At 48.4% G+C, this 10048-nt stretch overlaps 1 long non-coding RNA gene across 1 annotated transcript; it reads left to right on the top strand.

Annotated features, from left to right (window-relative positions):
- Positions 1-6178: 6178 nt before the first annotated feature.
- On the top strand, positions 6179-9517 carry LOC141046857 (uncharacterized). Its single transcript, XR_012219681.1, has 4 exons — positions 6179-6837; positions 6914-6977; positions 7053-7139; positions 8574-9517. It is a non-coding gene; the product is annotated as an uncharacterized lncRNA (long non-coding RNA).
- Positions 9518-10048: the final 531 nt, after the last annotated feature.

Below are 10048 nucleotides of genomic sequence, written 5' to 3'. Positions count from 1 at the left end.
GCTCAGCACAGTGTATGGGGTCAGCTGTGTGGGGCATGGCAGGGATACAGGCTGTCCCGGTGGGGTGAGGGGAAGCTCAGCACAGTGTATGGGGTCAGCTGTGTGGGGCATGGCAGGGATACAGGCTGTCCCGGTGGGGTGGAGGGAGGGGAAGCTCAGCACAGTGTATGGGGTCAGCTGTGTGGGGCATGGTAGGGATACAGGCTGTCCCGGTGGGGTGAGGGGAAGCTCAGCACAGTGTATGGGGTCAGCTGTGTGGGGCATGGCAGGGATACAGGCTGTCCCGGTGGGGTGAGGGGAGGGGAAGCTCAGCACAGTGTATGGGGTCAGCTGTGTGGGGCATGGCGGGGATACAGGCTGTCCCGGTGGGGTGAGGGGAAGCTCAGCACAGTGTATGGGGTCAGCTGTGTGGGGCATGGCAGGGATACAGGCTGTCCCGGTGGGGTGGAGGAAGGGGAAGCTCAGCACAGTGTATGGGGTCAGCTGTGTGGGGCATGGCAGGGATACAGGCTGTCCCGGTGGGGTGGGGGGAGGGGAAGCTCAGCACAGTGTATGGGGTCAGCTGTGTGGGGCATGGCAGGGATACAGGCTGTCCCGGTGGGGTGGAGGGAGGGGAAGCTCAGCACAGTGTATGGGGTCAGCTGTGTGGGGCATGGCGGGGATACAGGCTGTCCCGGTGGGGTGAGGGGAAGCTCAGCACAGTGTATGGGGTCAGCTGTGTGGGGCATGGCAGGGATACAGGCTGTCCCGGTGGGGTGGAGGAAGGGGAAGCTCAGCACAGTGTATGGGGTCAGCTGTGTGGGGCATGGCAGGGATACAGGCTGTCCCGGTGGGGTGGGGGGAGGGGAAGCTCAGCACAGTGTATGGGGTCAGCTGTGTGGGGCATGGCAGGGATACAGGCTGTCCCGGTGGGGTGGGGGGAGGGGAAGCTCAGCACAGTGTATGGGGTCAGCTGTGTGGGGCATGGCAGGGATACAGGCTGTCCCGGTGGGTTGGAGGGAGGGGTAGCTCAGCACAGAGTATGGGGTCAGCTGTGGGGGGCACGGCAGGGATACAGGCTGTCCAGTTGGGGTGGAGGGAGGGGATGCTCAGCACAGTATATGGGGTCAGCTGTGGGGGGCACGGCGGGGATACAGGCTGTCCCGGTGGGTGGGAGGGTGAGCTGACATGCAGGGGGCTGTGTTATCACTGCTGTGAACACTAGCAGGGCTTAGAATAGAAATAATAGTAAAATACAATAATTCGATAATTCATTTTTTTTTCTTTCCCTGTTTGTCATTAGCTAACAGAGCATAACCCACAGGTAACACTTGAGGAAGCCGCCACCGCGCGCTGTGTCTGCTGGAACCATACACTCATGGATGAAGATTCATATTTAATGTATTAATAGAATTAATAGGATTTAGAATAAAAATAATTTTAAAATTCAATAATTTCCTTTTTTTTTTCAACTAGTTAACAAGGCATCTCAGAGACTGAACTGGCTCCATGTGGCAAGGACAACAAATTTCCCTGCTGGACGACATCACGATGGAGGGACGATGCTCTCCGGCCTCCATCATAATGTGGACCAGCTAGCCTCTTCATCCTTTGTTTGGGTAAGTAAAAATCCATGTACGTATCGTCAAAGTAGCTGTCATGACACGTACATTCATGTATGTGTATACATGTATATACAGTCACCTGTCATGACACCAGAGAGCTGTGTGGCTCTGTAGCACTCTCCAGCACCACACAGCGTCCTACACAGCATTGCGGCCTGCCACAGCCTCCTGCAGCCCCTGACAACCTGCCCCCGGGCTCCTGCAGCCCCTGACAACCTACCCCCGGGCTCCTGCAGCCCCTGACAACCTGCCCCCGGGCTCCTGCAGCCCCTGACAACCTGCCCCCGGGCAGTGCCGCAGAGTCCCTGGCAGTGCCGCAGAGTCCCTGGCAGTGCCGCAGAGTCCCTGGCAGTGCCGCAGAGTCCCTGGCAGTGCCGCAGAGTCCCTGGCAGTGCCGCAGAGTCCCTGGCAGTCTCACTCAGTGCCTGTGATAAGAGTGGTCCCTAAAATGTGGGGGGGCGCCGTGCCCTCACCCTCCGAAAAATCTCCCCTTCCATGCCAATTGGCACGTCGAGGGCCCGGTAAGCGACGGCCATTTGCCACGGTCGTTACCCGGTTCTCGACATGCCAATGCCATCAGGCAAGTCGAGGTCTGGGTAAGAAACGTGGCTATACCACGTATGTTACCGGGATCTCGATACTATCCTGTGGATGGAACGTGGGGGGGAGCTCGCGGTTCTGGGTCTGTTTCTCTTGAACCACAAGTCACAGCAACCCAGTTTTGGTGTCTTTTTCGTAGTGGAGACTCTCAGCTGTCCACCCTGGGAGCGACTAATGTCTGGCTCTTACGGCACGGGAGTGGTGGTCCTCAGAGCCAGGGCCTAGGTTCTCCGGAACCGCAAGTCGCAGCCGGGCGAAACGGGTCTTAAAATCTGGGGAATTCCCTCGGTTTTCATCCCCCAAAGTGGCTCGTCACTGTGCGCTTAGGCTAGCCGGCTCTCATCCTCAGTATGTCACATTCAACAGTGAGAGCCGGCTAATGGTGCAGGCTTGAGGGGGAACAAATGCCCAACAGAGCAGCACACAGCCCCAATAAATATTTCCCCACATCAGTCTGGTAATTAGATTTCAAATGACACCCCAGTGGCCCCTCTGGCTTTACCAGAAGTCGCACCAGGGGCCCAATATCTGATTTGGACAGCAGATTTGAAAAGACATTTTGAGGCCTTGGGTCGGTTTTGAGGTTCTGAAACCCCACAACTACCAAGCAGAAGGTACCAGGCCAACCAAACTTGGCAGGAATATTCTCCAGGATGCCTCCTTCAAACAGAGTCATAACTTGTCCCCCTGCTGCCCAGGGAATTTGAATTCAGGGGTCAGTGCATGGCTGTCCATTGATGAAAAGGATCCTGGTGGTGCAAGCTTGAGGGGGAACAAATGCCCAACAGAGCAGCACACAGCCCCAATAAATGTTCCCTCACATCAGTCTGGTAATTAGCTTTCAAACCACACCCCAATGGCCCCTCTGGCTTTACCAGATGTCGCACCAGGGGCCCAATATCTGATTTGGACAGCAGATTTGAAAAGACATTTTGAGGCCTTGGGTCGGTTTTGAGGTTCTGAAACCCCACAACTACCCAGCAGAAGGTACCAGGCCAACCAAACTTGGCAGTAATATTGTCCAGGATGCCACCTACATACAGAGACATGACTTGTCCCCCTGCTCCCCATGGAATTTGATTTCAGGGGGTCAGAGCATGGCTGTCCATGGATAAAAATGGTCCTGGTGGTGCAGGCTTGAGGGGGCACAAATGCCCAACAGAGCAGCACACAGCCCCAATAAATGTTCCCTCACATTTGTGTGGTAATTTGCTTTCAATTAACACCCCAGTGGCCCCTCTGGCTTTACCAGAAGTCGCACCAGGGGCCCAATATCTGATTTTGACAGGATGCCTCACAGAGACATCACTTTTCCCCCTGCTCCCCATCGAATTTGATTTCCTACCAAGTTTGGTTGGCCTGGTACCTTCTGCTGGGTAGTTGTGGGGTTTCAGAACCTCAAAACCGACCCAAGGCCTCAAAATGTCTTTTCAAATCTGCTGTCCAAATCAGATATTGGGCCCCTGGTGCGACTTCTGGTAAAGCCAGAGGGGCCACTGGGGTGTCATTTTAAAGCTAATTACCAGACTGATGTGAGGGAACATTTATTGGGGCTGTGTGCTGCTCTGTTAGGCATTTGTGCCCCCTCAAGCCTGCACCACCAGGATCCTTTTCATCAATGGACAGCCATGCTCTGACCCCAGAATTCAAATTCCCTGGGCAGCAGGGGGACAAGTGATGTCTCTGTTTGTAGGAGGCATCCTGGACAATTTTCCTGCCAAGTTTGGTTGGCCTGGTACCTTCTGCTGGGTAGTTGTGGGGTTTCAGAACCTCAAAACCGACCCAAGACCTCAAAATGTCTTTTCAAATCTGCTGTCCAAATCAGATATTGGGCACCTGGTGCGACCTCTGTTAAAGCCAGAGGGACCACTGGGGTGTCATTTGAAAGCTAACTACCAGACTGATGTGAGGGAACATTTATTGGGGCTGTGTGCTGCTCTGTTGGGCATTTGTTCCCCCTCAGGCCTTCACCACCTGAATCCTTTTCATCAGTGGACAGCCATCCTCTGACCCCTGAATTCAAATTCCCTGGGCAGCAGGGGGACAAGTGATGTCTCTGTTTGAAGGAGGCATCCTGGACAATATTCCTGCCAAGTTTGGTTGGCCTGGTACCTTCTGCTGGGTAATTGTGAGGTTTCAGAAGCTCAAAACCGACCCAAGGCCTCAAAATGTCTTTTCAAATCTGCTGTCCAAATCAGATATTGGGCCCCTGGTGCGACTTCTGGTAAAGCCAGAGGGGCCACTTGGGTGTCATTTGAAAGCTAATTACCAGACTGATGTGAGGGAACATTTATTGGGGCTGTGTGCTGCTCTGTTGGGCATTTGTTCCCCCTCAAGCCTGCACCACCAGGATCCTTTTTTATCAATGGACAGCCATGCACTGACCCCAGAAATCAAATTCCCTGGGCAGCAGGGGGACAAGTGATGTCTCTGTTTGTAGGAGGCATCCTGGACAATATTCCAATATGAAACGTGAATATACTACGTGTGTTACCGGGCTCTCGATACTATCCTTTGGATGGAACGTGGGGGGAGCTCGCGGTTCTGGGTCTGTTTCTCTTGAACCACAAGTCACAGCAACCCAGTTTTGGTGTCTTTTTCGTAGCGGAGACTCTCAGCAGTCCACCCTGGGAGCGACTAATGTCTGGCGCTTATGGCACGGGAGTGGTGGTCCTCAGAGCCAGGGCCTAGGTTCTCCGGAACCGCAAGTCGCAGCCGGGCGAAACGGGTCTTAAAATCTGGGGAATTCCCTCGGTTTTCATCCCCCAAAGTGGCTCGTCACTGTGCGCTTAGGCTGCGGAGCTACCCAGCAAAAAGATGAAAACGTCGGCCATTTTGACAGGGAGCGGGGGGTGCGAAACATTTTCCCCCTGGCATGTGATATGTCAATCGAATAGAGAATTTCACCCAGAAAACAATGGCGTGCTTTTTTTCCACGTTGCGTTAGTGGTTTTCGATTTAATGTGGCGTTTTACTTTTGTTTTAGGCAAAATGAATGATATTCTCCAAAAGTGCCAGCGAGAAGAGGGGGCCCTGAAATGTGTGGGGGGGCACCGTGCCCTCACCCTCCGAAAGATCTAGTGGCCGACTGCCACCGCCACGGAGATATGATCGATTTCCAATGCATGTCTACAAGAAAAACATGCCAAAACTTCGAGGGTTCAATGGTCTGATGCTAGCCCTTTTACGGGAAGAAATCCCAAGGTGTGCCCTTCAAATAGACACCAAAAGCATGTGGCTGCAAATTGTGGTTCCAGAGAAATGAGACCAAGACCTCCGGCACCCAAGGTTCAATGCAAATTGGATGGTCAAGGCCTGGTTAACGAACGGGGCGTGTATGCGGCTGTTACCCGGATCTCGATATAGTAATTTAAATGGAACGGAGATACCACTTTGATTAGGTGGTTACACTTCCTCTTGTACCTAGGTGGCACAAGAAGACGTGGAGCTGCCTTTTTCTTGCAGTGACTAGGGTTCGAATCCTTTTATTGTTTAACTCAATATTTATTTTTCTATTTCTTTAAGGGGTGTGTTCTTAAACTTGAGTAGTGACAGCACAGCCAATCATGATGAGGAGGAAGTTGAGGTGAGGATTTGAATATGGGGCATGTCTTTACTTGCTTTCAAACTGCCTACGAGGAAAGATGGCTGAGAGACAAACTGTAAGTACATAAATCAGCAACCCGGTTTTGGTGTCTATTTGAAGTGCAGTGCCTGGGCTTTCTTCCCCTAAAAGCGCTAGTGTCCAGGGCTTATGAAGGCAGAGCAGTGACCCCAGATTTTGGGCATTTTTTTTCTCATAGATATGCATTGGAAAGTGGATAAGGGTGGTCCGTTTTGGGCAAATTTCTCTGGAATTCAAGTCACTGCAGGGCAGTGAGGGTCTTAAAATTTGTGGGAGACTCTGTACTCACCCTGTTAAAGATCTAGATTCTGTGTGCATCAGCCACGGAGATATAATCGCTTAGCTCCCTATGATGAATCCCATTAATTTAGGACTTTGACAATTTTTTCACCTACAAATTACCAGAAGTCCTAAATGAATGGCATAGTAGGAAAAGCGCACTGGCAAATAGTACATGTGTTGATGAGCATGCTTCCTATAATTTATAGCATTTTTTACAGAGAGGCTTCAAAATGGCACATGCTCTGAAGTACAATTCGAATTGACCCAGATTCCTTGTCCTTAACTATGTGCACATGCTGCGGATTATGTGCGGATTCATCCGCGCGGATTTTGTAAAATCCGCAGGTGAAACCGCAGGTCAAAAGACCTGCGGTTTTACCTGCGGTTTTGCCCTGCGGTTTTTCATCTCCTCAATGGAGGAGATGGCAAACCGCAGGAGAATCCGCAGAAAGAATTGACATGTCAATTCTTTCTGCGGATTGAAAACCGCAGATAATCCGCGAGGAAAATTCCGCACCGTCTGCACTGCGGTTTTTGATTCCCATAGGGAATCATGGTACTGTACACCGCAGCAAAAACTGCTGCGGGTCCGCAGCGGCCAAAACCGCTGCGGAACCGCAGCAAAATCCGCAGCGTGTGCACACAGCCTAAGATGTCTTTATTTTTTCTAGGATTTTGCACACTACAATTATGAAGAATCATTGGTCCATGTTTCCCAAAAAAGAGGTGGGTTGAATCATAAAAGAACATGAGGCTGTGGTGTCACATGCAATATTTAATAGCATTTCATATTCGGTTTCAGCTATTTCTGATGTAATGGTGAAAAAGTGAAGCGTTCCAGGGAGGTGGAGGTGTTTACCATACAGGTAATGTTCTGCTCACATATTCATCCACGTTCCCATTTGTTCTCCATCCTCTTAACCACATTACTCTCTCTGTAGGTCAGAGGTTGGCGTCGGTACAGAATGTTAAAACTGATAAACGATGCCCTGGAACATCAGGATGAAGCATACCAGTTGAAACCCAAGGTACGGAGTCCTGTTAAATTACTTTTACGCGGGATGATTTATCAGGCTATTACGCCCATCTAGCACCTCGATTGTCAATGTGACTTTACACACAACTATTAAGCAACTGTCGCTCAGTAGTCGGTGATGAGCGACTATCGTTCCAATTGTGCACGACCACACACCGGACACTAAATGATATTCCCTCAGTCACTCAGATCATGCAGTGTTGTTTTGTTTGGCTGAGTACATGCTATCGCCAGTATTTCATTAGCACACTGGCTGGGGAACAGTTCCAGTCTTTTGTCTGCACTGCATTAGCACTGTGAAGAGGTTTGTACTACACCACGATGCATGACACTTCACCAAATAGCACTCCGGTATATGATAAAAGGGTTAAACGCTCACCCGAATGCTGACCGAGGCATCCTGCAGTACTTCAGGACCTTCAACAGCATCAGAGATCATTTGATCTCCAACATCATTGAAGGTCCTGCAAGAAGCCTCATTGAGCAGCGGTGTCATTCAGGTGTGTAAAGCCAGCCCTTTGATTTAAAAAAAAAAAAAAAAGTGACAATGAACACTGAGCAACTTCTAGATCAGCAATCTTGGGCAGAAAACAAGTATTTTGCTCTGAAGGTACACAGCCTATCAGTACAGGATCCATTAAAGTTGTTCACTGACTGGGGTGGGAGGTGGTAGGGGAGGTAGTGAAGAAAAAATAAAATAAAATCAGTTGGAAAAAAAACTTGCACATCTCCACAGCCAGGTTGTCTACATTCAACCCTTCTGATTGCAGGCACAGACATCTCAGAACCTCCCATATAACAAAGGAGATAAGAGTTGGTGTGTAGAAAACATTGCTATGCGGAGGGGTAGACATTACATTTTTATAAAATAAAATGAGCAAACTCCACATAGCAAAGTTTTCTACAGCCCTTAACTTGTTATCTCCTTTCCTATCTGCTACTATTGTGACCTGACTCGCAGCCTAAGGCTATGTGCACACGGGGAAAATCCTCCTGCGGATTTTTCTGCGCAGAATTCACGAAATCCGCAGGTCAAATGAGCTGCATTTTTCCTGCGGATTTCTTCCTTTTTTAGTGCAGTTTTGATGCGGTTTTTCAGTGCGGTTTTCCCCCTGCGGTTTTTGAGAATGGGGAGATAGAAAACCGCACAAAAGAAGTCACATGCAGTTGTTTGAAAACCGCACACCCACTTTCTGCAGCGTCTGCACAGATTTTTTTTTTTCCATAGATTTACATGCTACTGTAAATCACTGTGCGGTTCTGCGGGAAAAATGCATCGTGTGCACATGGCCTAAAAGCATCTTTGATTACAGTATATAATGTATAATATTTTGTGGGTGACAATGTTGCCGAGGTGCCATACCAGACTGTCACTATGTATAATGTTGCACTGTGCAATATTGATCAAATTTTTTTCTCTCCCCAGTTTGGATACGGTTTCACAAATTGGCAATAATGAAGATGGAGAAAGGAAGCTATGCCATTGCTGTAAAGCACAGGAATAAGACCAAATATAGTTTTATGTTTGTTTCTCTAAATAACATGACGTTTGCTTTGGTTTTGTTCCCTTTTCTATAGTATAGTGGTGATATGAATATGATATGTACATGTCAGCATACCCTGTGGACTTTTTCTACTGTGAATTTTAGGAGCTTGACACTTGCACAATGAATAATGATGAGGTGTCCGTGTGACCAGAGGTTACAGAATGCAATTGTACCCATTGTATCTGATGAGGTTATTCTCATATGTGTTTTTCTGTCACAGGCCAGAAAAAGGAGATGAAAGTAGAATGGTCCTGGATAATCAGACAGTGCATGCACTAGGGCTCATGCCTTGTCTTTCAGGCAACTAACTCACAGCTATGTGAATACAGCTACAAGCAAGCTAAAGTACTTAATGACTAGTAGGGAGTGAGAGGTGCTATAAAAGTACAGAGTACCTGAAGGCCATGAGTACAAAGATGGCTTTACAAACCCTAATACCATTAAACAAGTCTTCTATAGCCCACACACAACTACAACATAGCCAGCTTAAATAATATTTTATTGAATTAAAACGAAAGCTCAAACTGTTAAAAATATAATTCAAATAAGAGTGCATTTACTCAGGCAATTAATCCAGTGACATTGTCAAGGGATGGGCCTTAAATTTATCAGCTCAGATCCCTGTGCATAGTCCTCACTTTGGCCATGATGCCAGAGCAATTGACAGGTTTTTTTCATCATTGCTGATAGCCCTAGGCCTTAAAAGCGTACAAATTTTTATATATATATATACTGTGACAGATCTGTCACTTCTCTGTGTGCGAAATTCACAGTAAATATGCAGGTGACTACATTGCATATTTACTGCAACGTGTACCAGTTTTACGTGCAAGAACCATCCATACGCATGTGTGGCTCAGCCCTTGGAATCCCCTGTTTCTATATATATATATATTACACACACACATTGGAAAGAAACAGGGGATTCCAAGGGCTGAGCCACACATGCGTATGGATGGTTCTTGCACATAAAACTGGTACACGTTGCAGTAAATATGCAATGTAGTCACCTGCATATTTACTGTGAATTTTGCACACAGAGAAGTGACAGATCTGTCACTTCTGTGTTTTAACCCTGTAACATCTTATCTGATATACCAGCACAGATGTTACAGGTGGATGGGGCATCAAGGGTTAATTACTTACCTCCTTCTGCACACTTATTGCAGGATACACACGGATTTTGTGTGCATTCCACATTTGCAGAAATCACACAAAACACTTGATAACAATATGCATGTGTGGATGGGCCACAAGTTTGAAGACCCCCCCCCCTGAATATATATATATAAAAAGTTTAGTTACGCTTTAACAATACACTAGAATAAAAACCATTAGTTTAATAAACAAAAAC

Source organism: Dendrobates tinctorius, unplaced genomic scaffold (genome assembly GCF_039654945.1).
Source record: "Dendrobates tinctorius isolate UK_male_01 unplaced genomic scaffold, ASM3965494v1 ptg000122l, whole genome shotgun sequence".
Taxonomy (NCBI): domain Eukaryota; kingdom Metazoa; phylum Chordata; class Amphibia; order Anura; family Dendrobatidae; genus Dendrobates; species Dendrobates tinctorius.
This window is presented reverse-complemented; position numbering and strand designations above follow the sequence as displayed.